The sequence below is a fragment of the Theropithecus gelada genome, chromosome 11, assembly GCF_003255815.1.
Source record: "Theropithecus gelada isolate Dixy chromosome 11, Tgel_1.0, whole genome shotgun sequence".
NCBI lineage: Eukaryota > Metazoa > Chordata > Mammalia > Primates > Cercopithecidae > Theropithecus > Theropithecus gelada.
This window is the reverse complement of record NC_037679.1, coordinates 113,783,940-113,804,632: the sequence shown is the minus strand read 5'-3', so window position 1 is coordinate 113,804,632 and position 20,693 is coordinate 113,783,940.

The following is a 20,693-nucleotide window of genomic DNA, read 5'->3' as shown; positions in this document are numbered from 1 at the left end:
TGACTAGGGAGTCTTTTCCCCATTGCTTATTTTTGCCAGCTTTGTTGAAAATCAAATGGTTGTAGGTGTGTGGCCTTATTTTTTGACTCTCTATTCTGTTCCACTGGTCTATGTGCCTGTTTTTGTACCACTAGCATGCTATTTTGGTTGCTGCATAGCTGAGCTAAGGTGGATTTATTGTTGGAAGCACTGACACATTTCCAATGGCTACAGATTATGGAGGGTGACTTCCCCTCAAGGTTATCTAATTCCAAATCCTCCTAATGATCACAGAGCAATACACTTGGAGTACTCCACTTTCTACCCTTCAGGAATACAGACAATGCATGAGTAGTTCCTAGTTCTCTTAGCAGCTTGCCCTCCTACTTCTCCAACTGTGAAACACTTAGCTCCAGAAGCACTGAGTCAGCCTTGGAAAAAGAGACTACCTTTCTTTGCTTCTTGATATGTACACTCTTTCATTTCCCTCCCTTTAAATCTAAGCATACCATACTATTAATCATCTAAATTATCTGTTTCTCTCTACTATTTTTCCTCTACCTCTAAGCCAGTTCTCCCTGCAGTATAAGGCATTTTTCAGTTCAACAGTCTCTGTTTTGATAGCCATGTCTAAAATATTCTCAGAGTTTTAAAAGTCTTAGATATTTAAACTTTCCCTTTTATTTCTTAATAGACCTGATAATTTCATTCAGAGAGAAATTCCCATAGGGAAATTTTATTACATTTCTCCTAATAGATTTATCCTGTTGAAGTGTTTGTTCATGGGGTCTATCCATTATTATAATAGATTCTAGAAGTCTATTTGATATCCATGTGGTTTTCTGTGGGATACTAGCTTTAGTGGTTTACTTTTTGCATGGTATATACATTTTTTTTGACACTTTAACATTTTCACTTGCAAACAGAAGTCTCTACAGGTTGTCACTTTTTTTGAGATGCAGTCTCACTCTGCTGCCCAGGCTGGAGTGCACTGGCATGATCTCGGCTCAATGCAACCTGCGTTCTTCGGGTTCAAACAATTCTCATGTCTTGGCCTCCTGAGTAGCTGGGACTACAGGCATGCACCACGACACCTGGCAATTTTTTGTATTTTTAATAGAAATGGGGTTTTACCGTGTTGGCCAGGCTGGGTTCAAACTCCTGACCTCAAGTGATCCACCTGTCTCAACCTCCCAAAGTGCTAGGATTACAGGTGTGAGCACCGCACCTGGCCAGCCGTCACTTTTTATAAGCATACGTATGCATGTGCAGAAGCATACATCATTTTTGCTCTGAACTCTTGAAATTTATAATTCATCAAGACAAGACTGAAATTTGCTTTTTCATACAATACATGAAAGAAGGCATCACTAATCAAAGTGTAGTATAAAGAAAATGGAGGAAAGGGTTATACTAGTTAAGAAAACAAATTATTCTCAAGTCCTTGAACAGCTTTCATTCATATAAAAAATACTACATCAGCTCAGGCCAGTGGTATCTCATACCACATGGAGACTATGTGTGGGATTGAAAGAGCTCATTCTGATACTCTGTATTAGGTATTATAATCTACCCACCACTTCATGGATATTTGGTCCAAAATTCTGTGGACTGACAAACCTAATTACTTCTGCTTTTTTGTTTGATGTTGCTATACATTCAAATTGAGTGAGTACAATTTATGGAAAACAATCAAGTGACACAGAAATTAAGCAGAATAGAAATGAAAGGATACACTCCTTCCTTGGCCATAGACACTCCCTTTCTTAAATGAAAGCTAAAAGTTGGATTTTAGAATGGAGGTAGAGATGACAAATATTAAGAAGCATTAATCAAAGAGTACATAGAGGATCTTGGCACTAACTATGTTTCTGGTGTGAATTATAGGACAGTGTGATTTCCACTGTACAAGGTAGGTGGGAATGAATATTTTTCATCATCTACAAAAGAAGTCAAAACTGATATTTGACCTCAGAACTATAAATGAATAATAGAATTATGACATATCAAGGATTTTTCTAAGAAATTTACAAGTATGTCACTTAATCCTACAACAACACTAAAATATATCTTTATAACCTCATTTTAAAATGAGGTACATAGGAGGGTAACTAACTTCCCCAAGGTCATACAGTAACATTGAATTTGGGATTCAAACTTCGATAGCCTGAGCCCGGAGACTGCTTTATTTGATTTATAGTATTATGTCCCTACTTTTCCTCCTAGGTCCTTAAAATTATTTGGCATTACATATCATAGACTTCTAAGTGTATGATTGAAGGAGAGGCAGGAAGAAGAGGGAAGAAGGGGGAATGCTTAGAAAAATATCTAGCATAAAGAAATTTTCCTCCTCTGGGCTTGAATGAAGCTATTACCCCAAGTACAAAATTGTGAACCAATTGTACACAAATATTGGTAAATACAGATCCTGGCAAAATCTGCTTCCAGCTGTTCAAGCTAATTGCTTTTTATTTTTTGGACTGGCTTTTTCAGACATAAGTGATATTTTTAGCTGTGTTTTTCATTTGCATCATCAACTTAGATTGAACAAGAGGCTATTCCTTTAATAGTCAGCCAAATCTCAATAATTAACCACGTGCTTCAACATAAAGTGTATTTCACCTGCAGTATATACAATTGAGAATTTCTAAATTGTGCTCCCAAGGCTCATAAACTTCCCTGTGCCCAAATCAAAAACATGCACATGCACTTGACCCTTGGTAACCTCATGTTCTGCATGTGTGTTCTCTGCAGTTAATTTCCTGATGACTAGAGTCCATAAAGCACAACTGTGAAGAAAGCACCTTGGTAAAACAGACTTCCTAAAGTAATGAAAACGATCACTTCTAGAAGTGGAGTCCCATAGCATCATTAATTCCACAAGCAGGTATTGAGTGTCTACTTTGTAATACAGGTCATGGAAATACTGCACAAATAAACCCAGAGCCTGTCATCAAGGGGCTCAGTCTACTTTATAAAGTAAACAAGAGAGTCAAATGTCATGATATGGTGATAAATATTATAATCAAGAAAGCAAAAGACACTATGAGTCCAAAGGAGGTATTCAGATGAGAGATACAGGGAGTATATGAATCATACCTTGGGGTTAGATAGGGAAAGGCTTTCAAAATAAAGGGCACTTAAACCAGATTTGAAAGAGTAAGAGAATTTAGCTAGAGTGAAGGGAATTCAAAGCTCAGAGAACGTAATCAACAATAAATAGCCCTTAGAAAACTGTCAAAACAGTAAACTACAGGTAGATTGGTGTATGAAATGATAATGTGCTTATGGAGGTGTGGGGAATGATAGAACCGGAAAGACACACCAAAGCACAAAATATTTTAATCGTACCAGAATTAATCCCTTCTCACATTGCTGATAAAGACATACCCATGACTGGGTAATTTATAAAGAAAAAGAGGTTGAATGGGCCCACAGTTTCACATGGCTGAGGAGGCCTCACAATCATGGCAGAAGATGAACGGCATGTCTGACATGGCAGCAGAAAAAAGAGAAGAAAAGAACAAAGTGAAAGGGGTTTGCCCTTATAAAACCATCAGATCCCATCAGAATTATTCACTACCATGAGAGGAGTATGAGGGAAAGCACCCCCATCATTCAATTATTTCCCACCAGCTCCCTCCCACAACACATGAGAATTAAGGGAGCTACAATTCAAGATGAGATTTGGGTGGGGACACAGTCAAAACATGTCAATACCCAAAGCCATTTGCCCTAATAAATAGAGATTGTGAATTGTTCACTGATACTCTCTGATGGTTGCATATCCCTTCAGTTAAATAAGTATATATCGAAGAGCATAAGTAGAAAACCATGGCACAAGTTTTGATGAAACATGGTAGACCGAAGAAACAGAAAATTGAATAAATGAAACCCTAATATTATAAATGGACCAAAAGAGATTAATAAATAAAACATAGTGATCCACAGGACAATAAGAACACAATGGATATAACAGCAAATGAGAAATGTTTACGAAGTTTTAGAAGATAGAAAGCAAATGGAGGGATGGTAACTGATTTAATGGGTCTAAGAGAGTTGAGTGCATTCAGAGGAAGAATGAATCTGACCCAAGATACTGCACTTCAGAATCCCAGAAAAGCCTAGGGAATAGAGGCAGAGTGTCTAGGAAAATGGTAATGAGGGTTGGAACAAGTACTACTCTTATCCTTGGAGAAAAATGGAAAGTCTGCCATGGAAAATGTGAACCGTAAAGGCTCTGAAAAGGCATGCATGCCACCACTCCCAACTCTGTGCTCACTGAAGGAGCTATTAAAGCACTCTCTATTGTTAAGCCCTTATGTGACTGCAGAAACCTCAGTAGTGCTCTCCTAGCATCTGCTACCAACCAACGAGAGTTCGCACTTGAGATAAAAATGCATTTGGCTTCCCTGATGTAAACAAGAAAAGACAATCAAGGACTGGATCCTGAGAAACAGGTTCTCAAACATCTCACAAACCATCAGCTCTGTGTGTGTGTAAGTGAACATAGATGTGAACTCGGGATGAAAGTATTGTAAATTTATCTTAAACCAACCATAAAGCATGTCCACATCCATAGTCTTTGCTAACATTCCTTCTCATCTGGACATCTATAAGAGCCTCACAACTGCTTTGCCATAAACACTCAGGACCCTCTATCATCCATCCTCCAAGTTGCATCCAGAGTAATATTTCCAAAGCAGAGACATGGTTGTATCACCCCTCATCCACCCTCACCCCTACTATTAAAATCATTTCATTGTTCTTAAAATAGACCACAAGATTTTTGCCTGGTCAACAAGCCTCAGGGTTTATCCCCTGATTCACCAGCCTATTTTTGTACCATGCACCCCATTGTGTACTGCTACCCTCCACCATGAACTTAAGATGCTACATGCCATACTTAAGGACTCTTGTTCTTACTCTTTAGCTACATAATTCCTATTCATCCTTTAGATCTCAGCTTTAACAACGTATACATGAGAAGCCTTCCATGAATGTCAGATACTGTTGTAGCACCATGTCCCTTCCCTGCATAGTACTTCCCAATGTTATCATTTTACATGTGGCCGAGTGACCCATTGCTTCAATGACTGTCTCTACTGCCAGTCATTAAGCTCCATGAGTTCAGAAAAAATTAAAGTTAGTTTTTGTTTTCCCAATACCTAGCATCATGCATGGCACCATAGGAGGTACTCATTGTCTATTTATTTAATTTGGTTGGCTTTGGTGATCTGGATTTTGATAATGTATTTTCAGTCCTAGAAAATATGTCTATGGAAAGTATTTACTAAGAGTTTATTTTCATTATAAAATGAATTAATATGGTTAGATAGACAAGAAATAACACTTGGCAAATAGTATGACATATATTTCAATAGCCACTTTAATTTCATGAAAATTATTCCATCATTTCCCAGGAAATTTGCAAAGCATTATTGAATAAATAGTCACATCACTTCCTGAAATTACATCCAGCTGGAAATCCTGCTGACTCCAAAAATAAGAAAACGAGAAATCTTTTCTCCCGTTGAATTGGATTTGCAGGCTGCTTTTCAAAAATATTACAATCCTTATTGTCCTCAGTATTGTTTCAACAGTCATTAAGAATCACATTCTCATTTAGCTAGCTATGTGAAACCCTCTTATTTTCCACCTCTAAGTAGCCCTTCTCTATACTACAATAGGTTTTAAATTAGGACCACAAAACTACTCTGGCAGTTTAAATGAAGCAAAAACATCATAAAATACGATTTGCGGCCGGGCGCGGTGGCTCAAGCCTGTAATCCCAGCACTTTGGGAGGCCGAGGCGGGTGGATCACGAGGTCAGGAGATCGAGACCATCCTGGCTAACATGGTGAAACCCCGTCTCTACTAAAAATACAAAAAACTAGCCGGGCGTGGTGGCGGGCGCCTGTAGTCCCAGCTACTCGGAGGCTGAGGCAGGAGAATGGCGTGAACCTGGGAGGCGGAGCTTGCAGTGAGCCGAGATCGCGCCACTGCACTCCAGCCTGGGTGACACAGCGCGAGACTCCGTCTCAAAAAAAAAAAAAAAAAAAAAAATACGATTTGCTTCATTTCTTCCCTTAATTCCTCTTTAGGTGAAAGATGGGCAGTATGAAGTAGTAGCTACTTTTATGAAAATACATGATTGTATTTAGGTAATGAATAACATACAGTACTGGTCTTCTAACACATTGTTGACCCAGTCTAACACAAAAACTATAATGGTATCCCATGAAATGAAAGCACCACATAAATGGTGCAGTCTTTTAAGAGCCAAATCCAAAGAGAAAGGAAGCTTAACTGAGGTGCTGTTTTCTTAGTAGTTACAAATGGCAACTCTCAGATATGAATACTGCTTCAGGCAAAACTGTGACACGCACACATACACATACACACACACACACACACATATGCAGATACACTTCCCATATATCACCCAAAGCTCCTTAGCACTTTGTCTTTGCCTTCACATACATCTCCACCCCCACTGCCCTAAACCTGGTGATTTGCCCTAATTACTTAGACCATACTCGGGTTGCCTTGCAGAAAAAAGAAATAGCCTCAGCCAGAACAAAATATCTGGACTTCTACTTTTTGGAGTATACTTCAACCTGTGCCCCTCTAGTGAAAACAGTCACTGTTACTTACCGATGAATTCATTTGTGCTGAGATATCAATGACAAGTTCCTAGATTATGGTTTCTTATACCATATTACGTTTGACACTTAGAAGGGGGAACCAGAAATTAGAGAACCTTCAGCTAAATAACCCCTGATGGGAATTTGGGGAGAAGAAAAGTCACTGGAGGAAATCAGCTTAGGAGGGGCTATCCATCTCTTCTACCCACGCATATGTATCTACCTTTTCAAACATCCAGTAAGGAGGAAACAACAGGTGGCAGATAAGAATAAATCCTAATTGCCAGAATTTCATTCAGTTCAGTAACTGAATTGATCCAGTCCATGGATATGCTCTCTACTTTCAAGGATGTTATAGTATGGGTTGCTCAATTACATGTCAGTGCTAAAGTCAAAGGCTCTGTGATGTAGATTCCACTAGAACACAAGCTCCATGAAGATAAGAACCTCTTTTTGGCAACCATAAACTCAGTGTCTTAAACTGAGCTCAATAAATATTTGGTGAATGAATGAATGCTGGTAATATGGTTTGTCAAATAATAAGATCTTTCTTAGCTCATTTTCTCCTTTACAAAATGGAAATGACAACACTCACCTCATAAGACTTTTGTGTGGATTAAATTAGATAATACATGCAGAAGTTCTTAACAAGTCTTTAGAAAATAGTTAAGTGCTCCCCTTTTTTATTAGGTAGACTATACTAATTACGATAAGAAAAAGAGATACAACAAAGGGAGAATATAGTCAACCTTCAGGCATTTATAACAAAGATGGGTTCCTTTGACACAGAGAGCTTGCAACATATAGATCATCTAAAGCCTATGTACAAGTGCATAGAACAGGAAAGGAAAACTGAGTGTGGCAGAGCAGGCTTAGAATCATCTACTTTGAGAGAACTAGAAATCAACTATGCTCTCCCTAAATAGCTAAGCAGAAAAGTGGTAAAAAGTAAAGTTAGTCTTTAACTCTAGAAATCCCACAATAATCTCAACATGGTTATTAGGCACATGCGTATTTGAATATATGTGGTATTCAGTCCCTAAAATGGGCATGATAATGTGGCTGAGGAGCCAGAACATTCTGTTTTGTCTCCAGCTTTCACGATGTCAACAAGTCATTAATCAATTCTGTGTCCAGGTTATCTTTAAAGGGATTCTTACCAATTAAAGCAGTATTTACGATCAGTAAATATGGAACATAGAAAATAGAAATTAAATGAAAAATATTTTCCTGGGCTTTGCCTAACTTTGCAAAATGTCTTCATTTCTACACATAGCGTAAGTATCCCTCCCCATTAAAAATTCAAACAAGAATTCCTTTTTAAGATAATTTAATAGTGACTTATTGAATATATTATTGTATTGAGTACTATGTCAGTTTTGACTATGCTTAACAGGGTACCTAATAAAATCACTAAATCATGTTATAACCATGATTATGACAGAGTACCTAACATAATCACTAAATGACACATGACACCATATCTAACATAATCACTAAATTATGTTATTTTGTTTGAGTCATTATTATATATAATCTAATCCTTTACAAAAAGTCCAACCATCCAAAGTAATATACAAACTTTAAATTGTTTCTCCAATAGGAGAAAAAGAATGTACTGAGTTATTACCTTCCCTCAAACATACCACAAAATAATCAGAGCTATCTATGACAAACCCACAGCCAACATCAAATTGAATGGGCCAAAGCTGGAAGCATTCCCCTTGAAAACTGGCACAAGACAAGGATGCCCTCTGTCACCACTCCTATTCAACACACTACTGGAAGTCCTGGCTGGAACAATCAGGCAAGAGAAAGAAATCAAAGAGCATCCAATTAGGAAAAGAGGAAGTCAAACAATCCCTGTTTACAGACTATACCATCCTATACCTACAAAATCCCATAGTCTGAGTCCAAAACCTCCTTAAGCCAATAAACAACTTCAACAAATTATCAGGATACAAAATCAATGTACAAAAATCACTAGCATTCCTATACACCAACAGCAGTCAAACCAAGAGCTTAATGAGGAATGTAATCCCATTCACAATTGCAACAAAAAAAGTAAAATACCTAGGATTACAGCTAACCAGAGAGGTGAATGATCTTTGAAATGAGAATTTCAAAACACTGCTGAAAGAAATCAGAGATGACACAAACAAAAGGAAAAACATTCAAGGCTCATGGATAGGAAAAATTAATATCATTAAAATGGCCATACGGTCCAAAGCAATTTATAGATTCATTGCTATTCCTATTAAACTACCAATGACATTCTTCATAAAACTAGGAAAAAATTATTTTAAAATTCATGTGGAACCAACAATGAGCCTGAATAGCCAAGGCAATCCTAAGCAAAAAGAACAAAACTGAAGGCATCACACTACCTGACATTAAACTATACTACAGGAATACAATAACCAAAACAACATGGTACTGGTACAAAAACTGACACATAGACCAATGGAACAGAATAGAGAGCCCAGAAATAAGGCCACACACCTACAGCTATCGGACGTTTGACAAAGCTGGCAAAAACAAGCAACAGGGAAAGGACTACCTATTCAATAAATGGTGCTGGCATAACTGGATAGCCATATGCAGAAAATTGAAGCTAGACCCCTTCCTTACACCATATACAAAAATCAACTCAAGATGTATTAAAGACTTAAATACAAAATCCCAAACTGTAAAAATCCTGGAAGATAAACTAGGCAATACCATTCTGGACATAGGAATGGGCAAAGATTTCATGATGAAGACACCAAATGCAACTGCAACAAAAGCAAAAATTGACAAATGGGATTTAATTAAACTTAAGAGCTTCTATACAGTGAAAGAAACTATCAACAGAGTAAAAAGACAACTTACAGAATGGGAGAAAATTTTTGTAAACTATGCATCAGTAAAAAGTCTAATATCCAAAATCTATAAGGAACTTAAACAAATTTACAAGAAAAAACTAAACAACCCATTAAAAACTGAGCAAAGGACATGAACAGACACTTTTCAAAAGAAGACTTAAATGTGGCCAACAAGCATATGAAAAAAGGCTCAATATCACTGATCATTAGAGAAACGGAAATCATCACACCTGTAATCCCAGCCCTTTGGGAGGCTGAGGTGGGTGGATCACCAGAGGTCAGGAGTTCGAGACCAGCCTGACCAACATGGTGAAACCTCGTCTCTACTAAACATACAAAAAATTAGCTGGGTGTGGTGGCGCATGCCCATGATTCCAGCTACTCGGGAGGCTGAGGCAGGAGAATTGCTTGAACCCAGGAGGTGGAGGTTGCACTGAGCCAAGATTGTGCCATTGCACTCCAGCCTGGGCAACAAAAGTGAAACTCCATCTCAAAAAAGAAAAAAGAAAAAAAAAGAGAGAAACGCAAATCAAAATCACAATGAGATACCATCTCATATCAGTCGGAATGGCTATTATTAAAAAGTCAAAAAATTACAGTTGCTGACAAGGTTGTGGAAAAAAAGGAATGTTTATACACTATTGGTGGCAATTCCTCAAAGAGCTAAAAACAGAAATATCATTTGACTCAGCAATCCCATTACTGGGTATATACCCAAAAGAAAATGGATCATTCTGTCATAAAGACACACGCACGTGTATGTTCACTGCAGCACTACTCACAATAGCAAAGACATGGAATCAACCCAAATGCCCCTCAATAACAGATTGGATAAAGAAAATAAGTTACATATGCAGGATGGGATACTATGCAGCCATAAAAAAATAACGAGATCATGTTCTATGCAGGAACATGGATAGAGTGGGAGGCTTAGCAAACTAACACAGGAACAGAAATCCAAATACCACGTTCTCACTTGTAAGTGGGAGCTAAAGTATGAGAACACATGGACACATAGAGGGGAACAACAGACACTGGGGCCTACTTGAGGATGGAAGGCAGGAGGAAGGAGAGCATCAGGAAAAATAACTAATGGGTGCTAGACTTAATACCAATGTAACAAACCTGCACATGTACCCTTGAAATTAAAATAAAAGTTTAAAAGAAGAGTTATCACCTTCTTTCAACTAGTTCATTTTAGGAATGTGTAAAATACTGAGCCAGAACTTCGTGGTGCAGTCAATATCCTCGGAAGAGAGTTGTTTTCTCCCAAATGACAGAAAGAACTTTATTAGCACCAGAGTTTAGGCTTGTGATAAGTGGTTGAGTCTAAACATTTGTAACAATGAAACATATCACTGGTTTTCATCTTGAAAACTGAAAACAAAAGGAATATTTCTTGGCCTAGTACCTGCAGTGTTTGACGTTTCACTCTTGCTTCCAGTTCTTTAGTTATAGCCCACAGAGAGAAAATGGTAAACAAATCATTAAGCTATCTGGTTCATCATAAAATACATCCATTTGATCATTCAGCACACATTAATTAAGTACCTATTACATCCAGGAACCAGACCAATACAAAGATGAATAAGGTAAGATCTTGTAAGAGAGACAGACATGGAAACAACTGCCCTACAGCACACACAATGTGAGCATTGTAGAACAAAATGGAACGGAAATGTCGGACGGTATTCTAGGCAGCAAGACACGTATGCCAAAGACATGGATTGAGATAACCAAATGAATTTGGGGAACTGTGAGCAACTTGTCTAGGTAGACATGTGGAGCTAGGGAAGATGGTTAGGAAAAGTAATTGGAAGTATAGATTAAGGCTGAATCATGTATAACTTTTATTAATTCATGAACGAGTATTACTGGGCACTTACTATATGCTAAAAGTCATGCTAGATAATGCAGTCACAACAGTGAACATAACAGACAAGATCCCTGCCCTAGATTCTGGTATATGCAAGGCTGAGACCTTAGTCTAAAGGCAACAGAGGTAAGCAGGGGAAATAGCACAAGCAGATTTAGAAAGGTAACTCTTTTAAGAATATAAAGAATAACTGAAACAGGAAAAAGTAGACATAGTAAGATGAGTTGGAAGACTACTACAATAGACCATATGAGTCCTGTTTCTAATCTCTTCCATGAAATATTATGGTCTTCTCATACATGAGTCTTCATCAGGAATTTGTAGAAGATTTTAATTCAAAATATCATTTCACTTGACTGAGTTCTCACAAAATGTTAGTCCTCAAACCTTAACAAATGTCTACACCAACAATATATTTTTGTTGGATCTACATCATGTTGCACCACTAGCAACTCTTAGTCATCCTGACTCATTTCCTGAACTTTCAGTTGCTTCAAAGGAACTTCATTTTGTCTAAGAGTTGAGACAGACAGAAGCCACCTATAAGGGCCCAATGAATTCTCAATATCAGGAGACCTTCCAAAGTAGTAGCTGAGTCAAGACTCCTACCCTTACCAAGATAATTAGAACCTCCAGGATTTATGATCTTCCAAACTCTCCTATCCATTTTGTATGTATCACGGAGTCCCCAAAACTGCCCAAAGTCCTGGAATTTGTATGAAAGGGCAGAATTTGTATGAAAGGGCCTAAGAAATTCATTCTTTTTCATATGGAACCTTACACATTTACATCCATTATTTATTTTGTTCCCTGTAACAATCAAAGGAATAAGGCAAATTTGACATAATCAGACCCATTTTAAACATAGAGAAACTAAAACCAAGAGAGATGAAAACTTTGACTCAAAGATGCATTCTGGTAAGAAGCAGAGTAAGAACTAGAATCCAGAGTTTTTGACTCCTAGACCATGTTTTTTGCTCTACCACCATGCCATCTCCTCAGCCATCAATCATTGTCTCTCTCCTACTGTGCCTGCACAGCTGCATAACAATTCCTTGCTTTCTTAAAGGTTAATGAACAACCTCTTCTATGTTAATCTACCTTCCTGAGGCAATTTCTCTTGTTTTGTAATGCTCAGGCAAAGCCATCCATGTCTACAGCAAATAAAATCTCTTCTTTCTCTTCCTGACTCCCTTCATCCTCCTCTCCAACCTCCTCAGGGTTCCAGAAACATTGACCTCTAGTCAACCCACACTGACCCTAGTAGGATTCAGGCTATTTTTAGAACAAGACTGACACACTCAGGCAGCAAAGAGAGCCAGTGAGACGCCAAACTCAGTATTCACCCTGGACATGAACAAAAATGGGAAGCAAGCTGGCCAGTTCAGTGTCCCTTCAGATTTATAATAAATTGTCTGAGAGGACTTGGTGAATTAGCAATGACTCCATGCCAGAAATTCTTTGCCTCAGCCAATCCTGGAACGTACTCTGTTAAACCTAGGCCACCTGAGGTTTTTCAAAAATATTACTTTCACATAAAGTTCACATAGCTCAGCCACTGCTGCCAAGAACAAGGCCTAGAGAACATACTGGCAAGCTTGGTGCTGGTCCCACTGGGTAGTCACGTGAGCTGAAAGGCAGCACATAAAAGACAGAAACTCTCCTAAGTAGGCGTCAGAAATCCTAGATTCCTTACCACTTCTGAGCCATGTGACATTGAGAGAGTCGCTAGGAAGATCTATGACTACAGCTGTGGAGTGTACAGCCTTTGCTGTCAGCCACTTCTGGGACTGTCTCAGTCTCAGCCATAGAGAACCCTCTCCCCTAAAAGTCATATCCTTCTAGGGGCAGCCCACAGTCAAATGACTGATGAGGGTTAAAAGGATTGGAAATGTTGGCCCAATACAAGACGTCTCTGCCAGGCCTTTTTAGCTCCAGAGCTCCGCATGGAATCAGCTAAGACTGCTGGGCTGGGTCTACATCACAGCTAGACCCCTTTCCATGCCAACCCTGCTGCTTCTACCTGTCTTCCAAGGTTTGATCCTAAGGGTACTCGTTCATGCACGACCTGAAAAATTAACACCATCTCAGAGTATGCTTCCTGGTGAACCAAACATGCAGCACCAATAAATAAATGCCACTGACACTATTAGTGAACTCCAAAAAGAAGACACCCTAAATAAGAATCTTCTATAAACAGAGTTCTTTTAATTAGGTTAAAAAATCTCCACAAACCATGCCAAGTCACACTATGTTGGAAGTTAGACAAGATCTCTGCTAAGCTCCTGAAGGACAAAACACAAATAGTAATAATAATAATACAGCTTTCTGCTTCCATTTCTTCACAGTTGAATTCCTAGATGCAATCGTGGAATCAGAGAAGAGTTTCTTCTTTCTTGGCAGTTTTACCTTTCTCTACAATCCTATTAGATGTCCTATACTCCCTCCAATGCCTAATGCCTTCCTGCTCGCTAGCTCCCTCTTTCACACGAATAAGAAAAAATTATGCAAAGGTCTGTAACTGCCTCAGACATATCATTGAAATTACATTTGTTAGTGGATAAGTATTAAGTGGGTTCTGTGATGGCTACCCAGATCCCCACTTCAGGACTGAAAGGTTTATATTCCCCAGCAGCTGAAGTGCTGCTGGCAGATAGCCCTCAGCTCTCCAAGAACTGCCCTCAGCTGAAAATAGCTGCATCACCCATGAACACAGCTCCATAAAATGAATGGTCAGTGCCCAAGACTAATGATCCCTTCATCCCAATTTAGGACAACTTTGAACAAGCCATCCCACCTTCTGAGCCCCTATGAAGTTGGCTGAGGCTATGTGAAGACTGAATCATGGCCTAACTTCTCCTTCTGCCCAGTCCTTTTTCCTATCCTTCCACAAAAATTGTTAGCCCTGAAAGTACTCCCAAATAAGTCTCCTACATACTAATCTCTATTCCAGAGTCTGCCTCAGTTGGTAGCAGTGGTCTTCCAGAAAAGCAGATGCTAAGATGGAATATTGGGGTTCAAATATCGTCTGGCTGGCAATGAAAATCTCATCACTGGTGGTGGATTCCTGATAATTCTAGGTCCACCATACACCTCTCACCTACCCAACACATACTGGAAGAAGTCAAAAGAATATGTATGAAACTGGATTCTAAGAAATCTGTATCAAAGTGGACAATACACTTGTCACTTTCACCAGTGCTAAACTAGGATGATAAACCAATAGAAAGAAATGTACTAGGACTTTGAGAATTTGAGGAAAACAAATTCTAAGAAAAATATAATTAGATGGCAATTGCCGGGGACAATTGATGTTCTGGAGAAAAAAGGCAATGAAAAGCTGATGGTTATAAATCACCAATTAAAAGCTAAGTGTGGCCAGGTGCAGTAGATGACACCTGTAATCCCAATGCTTTGAAAGACCAAGGTGGGAGGATTGCTTGAGAACAGGAGTTTGCAACCAGCCTGGGAAACATAGTGAGACCCTATCTATACAAAATATTTAAAAATAAAACTTAGCTGGGCATGGTGGTGCATGCCCATAGTCCTGGCTACTCAGGAGACCAAGGCAGGAGGATCCCATTGAGGCTGCAGTGAGCTATGATTGCGCCACTGCACTACAGCCTGAGTGACAGATCGAGACTCTATCTCCAAAAAAAAAAAAAAAAGGTAAGTTGCAGAAAGTTGACATTTGCAATGGGTATAAAATTTCAGTTATGCAAAACAAATAAGCTCTAGAGATCTGCAACACTGTGCCTGTAATTAACAATATTGTTTTGTATTGTACACTTAAAAATTTAACTGAGCAGATCTCACATTAATTGGTCTTACCACACAATTTTCTTAAACCAATGGGGGGAAAAAATCCAAATGTGAAACAAAGAGGACTTACACTTCTCAATTTCAAAACTTACTACAAAGATAAAGTAATCAGGACAATGTAGTACAAGATAGATATACAGATCAATGGGGTCCAGAAATAAACCCATACACTTCTAGCCATTGATTTTTGACCATGGTGTCAAGTCCATTCAATGGGGCAAAAATTGTGTCCTCAGCAAGTGGTGTTGGAACAACTGGATAGCCTCATGCAAAAGAATGAAGTAGATCCCCTATACCATAAACAAAAATTAACTCAAAATGGATCAAATACTTAAGTTTAAGAGCTAAAATGTTAAAACCCTTAAAAGAAAACATAGAGGTAAACATTCATAACCTTGGATTTGGAAATGGTTTCTTAAATATGGACCCAAAAGCATAACAAAAGAAAAATCGATAAATTAAACTTGATTAAAATTAAAAACTTCGTGCATCAAAGCACATTATCAAGAGCGCAAAAGGACAATTCACAGAATGAGAGAAAGTATTTGCAAATGAAATATCTGCAAAAGTTTAATATCCAAAGAATGTCTACAACTCAACAACAAAAAGACAACCCAAATAAAATATGAGCAAACGACTTGAATAGACGTTTCTCTGAGGAAGACATATAAATAGACAATAAGCACATGTTAATCATCATTAGTCATCAGGGAAATGCAAATCAAAACTCTGATGTAATACTACTTCACATCCACTAGGATGACTATGGTCAGAAAACAGACTATAACAAGTGTTGGCCATTATGTAGAAAGGTTGGAACTCTCTCATATCACTGTTGGGAATATTAAGTCATGCAATCACTTTAGAAAACATTCTAGCAGTTCCACAAAAAGTCAAACATTAAGTTACCATATGATCCAGCAGTTCTCCTATGTATATGCCCAAGAGACCTGAAAACACGTTCACCAAAACAAAAACAAAAAAAACTTGTACATCACTGTTCATAACATCATCCATAACAGCCAAAGAGTGGAAACAATCTAAATATCCATCAACTGATGAATAAAATGTGGTATGTCCATAAAGTAGAATACTATTCAATCATAAAAATAAGTAGTAATGAGAGGTGAAGCCAGCTGGACTTCCTGGGTCAAGTGGAGACTTGGAGAACTTTTCTGTCTAGCTGGAAGATTGTAAATGCACCAATCAGCACTCTGTGTCTAGCTAAAGGATTGTAAATGCACCAATCAGCACTCTGTAAAAACGCACCAATAAGCGCTCTGTGTCTAGCTAGAGGATTGTAAATGGACCAATCAGCAGGACATGACGGGGACAAATACGGGAATAAAAGCTGGCCACCCCAGCCAGCAGCGGCAACCCGCTCGGGTCCCCTTCCACACTGTGGAAGCTTTGTTCTTTTGCTCTTCACAATAAATCTTGCTGCTGCTCACTCTTTGGGCCCAAGTCACCTTTAAGAGCTGTAACACTCACCACAAAAGTCTGCGGCTTCATTCTTAAAGTCAGCGAGACCAAGAACCCACCGGAAGGAACTAACTCTGGACACACTAACACATGCTTCATGGATGAAGCTTGAAATCATTATCCTGAGTGAAAGAAGCCAAACATAAAAGACCACATATTTTATGAATACATGTATATGGAATGTCTAGAATACACAAACACATAGACACAAAACTAGATTAGTGGTTTCCAGAGACTGGGAGGAGGAGAGAATTACTGATTGCTAATGGGCTCAGGGTTTCTTTCTGGGGTAATGAAAATGTTTTGGAAATGGTTATGATGATTGTACAACTTTGTGAATATACTAAACCACAGAATTTCATACTATGAAGGGTGGGTTTATGACATATGAATTATACCTCAATTTTGTCAAATTTGTGGTTTAATGGGAAAAATTAACTAAGTGTGAAAGCCAGTGTCTCCTTGGCAGCACATAAAGAAAATCTTTATGGGTACATGTGCAAGTTTGTTATATAGGTAAATTGCCTGTCAAGGAGGTTTGGTATACAAATTATTTGGTATACAGATTTCATCACCCAGGTAATAAGCATAGTACCTGACAGGTGGATTTTTTTTATCATCACCCTCCTCCCACTTTTCACCCTCAAGTAGGCCCAGGTGTCTGTTGTTCCCATCTCTATGTCCATGTGTACTCAATATTTAGCTCCCACTTATAAGTGAGAACATGTAGTATTTGGTTTTCTGTTCCTGCATGAGTTCACTTAGGATAATGGCCTCCAGTTCCCACTTACACTTGAGAACATGTGGTATTTCCTTTTCTGTTCCCACATTAGTTCACTTAGGATAATGGCCTCCAAAAAAAATCTATATTGCTGTAAAGGACATGATCTCATTCTTTTTTATGGCTGTACAGTATTCCATTGTGCATATATATATACATGCCTGTGTAATATACCCCATTACTGGGTATATACCCTTTTAAGCTCTTTGAGAAAGGCTTAACTGCTTTCTACAACAACTGAACTACTAATAATTTACATTCCCACCAGCAGTGTATAAGCATTCCCTTTTCTCTACAACCTCACCAGCATCTGTTATTTTTTCACTTTTTAATAACAGCCATTCTCACTGGTATATAACAGTATCTCATTGTGGTTTTGATTTGCATTTTTCTAATGATTAGAGATGTTGAAGATTTTTTCATATGCTTGTTGACCACAGGTATGTCTTCTTTTGAAAAGTGTCTGTTCATGTCTTTGTCTACTTTTCAACGGGGTTGTTTTTTGCTTGCAAATTTGTTTAAGTTTCTTCTAGATTCTGGATATAACCCCTTTGTTGAATATGTCGTTTCCAAATATTTTCTCCCATTCTGTAGGTTGCCTGTTTGTTCCGTTGATAGGTTTTGCTTGTTTGTTTTTGTTTTGCAGAAGTTAGTTTATTACGTCCCACTTGTCAATTTTTGTTTTTGTTGTAATTATTTTTACCATCTTCATCTCTTCATCATGAAATCTTTGCCACGGTCTGTGTCCAGAATGGTATTTCCTAGGTTTTCTTCTAGGATTTTTGGTTTTAGATTTTACATTTAAGTCTTCAATAAATCTCAAGTTGATTTTTGTATATGGTATATAAGAAAGGAGTCTAGTTTCAATCTTCTGCATATGGCTAGCCAGTTTCCCCAGTACCATCCATTGAATACAGAGTCCTTCTCCATTGCTTGTTTCTGTAGACTTTGTCAAACATCAGATGTTTGTAGATGTGTACCTCTATTTCTGGGCTTTCTGTTCTATTCCATTGTTCTATGTGTCTATTTTTGTACCAGTACCATGCTATTTTGATTACTGTAGCATTGTGTATCGTTTCAGGTTGAGTAGTGTGATGTCTCCAGCTTTGTTCTTTTTGCTCAGGATTGCTTTGGTTATTCAGGCTCTTTTTTGGTTCCATATTAATTTTAAAATAGTTTTTTTCTAATTCTGTGAAGAATGTCATTAGTAGTTTGATAGGAATAGCACTGAATCTTTAGATTGCTTTGAGCAGTGTGGCTATTTTGACAAGATTGATTCTTCCTATCTCTGAGCATGGAATATTTTTCCATTTGTATCATCTGATTTCTTTCAGCAGTGTTTTGTAATTCTCATTGCAGAGATCTTTCACTTCTCTGGTTAGCTGTATTCCTAGGTATTTTATTCTGTTTGTGGCTTTTGTGAATGGGGTTGCATTCTTGGCCTGGCTCTCAGCTTGGATGTTGTTGGTGTATGGGAATGCTACTGATTTTCATACATTGATTTCGCATCCTGAAACTTGGCTGAAGTTTAACAGATCAAGGGACTTTTGGGCAGAGACTACGGGGTTTTCCAGGTATAGAATCAGATCATCTGTAAACAGAGAGAGTTTGATTTTTTCTCTTCCTATTTGGATGCCTTTTCTTTCTTTCTCTGGCCTGATTACTCTGACTACGACTTCCAATACTATGTTGAATAGGCATGGTGTCTTGTTGTGATTATTAAGGAGAGTGCTTCCAGCTTTTTTGTTCAGTATGATGTTGGCTGTGGGTTTGTGATGGATGGCTCTTATTTTGAGGTATACTCTTTCCATGCCTAGTTGTTTTTTTTTTTTTTTTTTTTTTAGAGTTTTTAACATGAAGTGGTGTTGAATTTTATCAAAAGTCTTTTCTGCATCTACTGAGATGATCGTTTTTCATTTTTAGTTCTGTTTATGTGATGAATGACATTTATTGATTTACATGTTGAACCAATCTTGCAACACAGGGATAAAGCCTACCTGACTTTACTGGATAAGCTTTTCTATATGCTTCTGGATTCAGTTTGCTAGTATTTTGTTGAGAATTTTTGCATTGATGTTCACCAAGGATATTTTCTTGAAGTTTTTTTGTTTGGTTGGTTGGTTGGTTGGTTGTGTCTCTGCCAGGTTTTTGGATCAGAATGATGCTGGCTTCAAACAACGAGTTACGAAGGAGTCCTCCTCAATTTTTTGAAATAGTTTCAATAGAAATGGCACCAGCTCTTCTTTATATGTCTAGTAGAATTCAGCTGTGAATATGGCTAGGCCTGGACTTTTTCTGGATGGTAGGCTTTTAATTACTGACTCAATTTTGGAACTCAGTATTAATTTGTTCAGAGATTCAGTTTCTTCCTGGTTCAATCATTGGAAGTTGTACTTTTCCAATAATTGATCCATTTCTTTGAGGTTTTGTAGTTTGTATGCATAGAAGTGCTCATAATAGTCTCTGAGGGTTTTTTGTACTTCTGTGGGATCAATGGTAATGCCCCCTTTGTCATTTCTGATCGCATTTTGGCCGGGGAGATCTTTTTCTTTTTAGTCTAGCTAGCGTCTAAAATCATTGAATTTTTTTTTTTTTTTAGTTTTAGTGTCCATATTCCTTCAGTTCAATTCTGATGTTGGTTATTTCCTGTTTTCTGCTAGCTTTGAGGTTGGTTTGCTCTTTTCTAATTCCTCCAGGTGTGATGTTAGGTTGTTGATACAAAATCTTTCTAACTTTTTGACGTGAGTGCTTATGTGTTATAAACTTTCAACAGTGCTTTAGCTGAGTCCCATAAATTCTGGTATGTTGTATCTTGCTTTCATTATTTTCAAAGAATTTCTTTATTTCTGCCTTAATTTCATTGTTTATCTAAAACTTATTCAGGAATAAGTTGTTTAATTTCCATGTAATTGTAAGGTTTTCATTGATCTTCTTAGTACTAATTTTTATTTTCATTGCGCTATGGTCTGAGAGTGTGGTTGATATAATTTCTATTTGCTAAGGCTTGTTTTATGTCTGATTGGGTGGTCAATTGTAGAGTAAGTAGCATGTACAGATAGATGACAACACAAAATTGGTTCTTGCTTCCTTATCAAACTTTCCTCTCCACGTCTTTTAATTGGGGAATTTAGCCACTTACATTCAAGGTTAATATTGATATGTGCAGATTTAATGCTGTCATCTTGTTGTCAACTGGTTATAATACAGACTTGATTGTGTGTTTTGTTGTTGTTGTTTGGTTT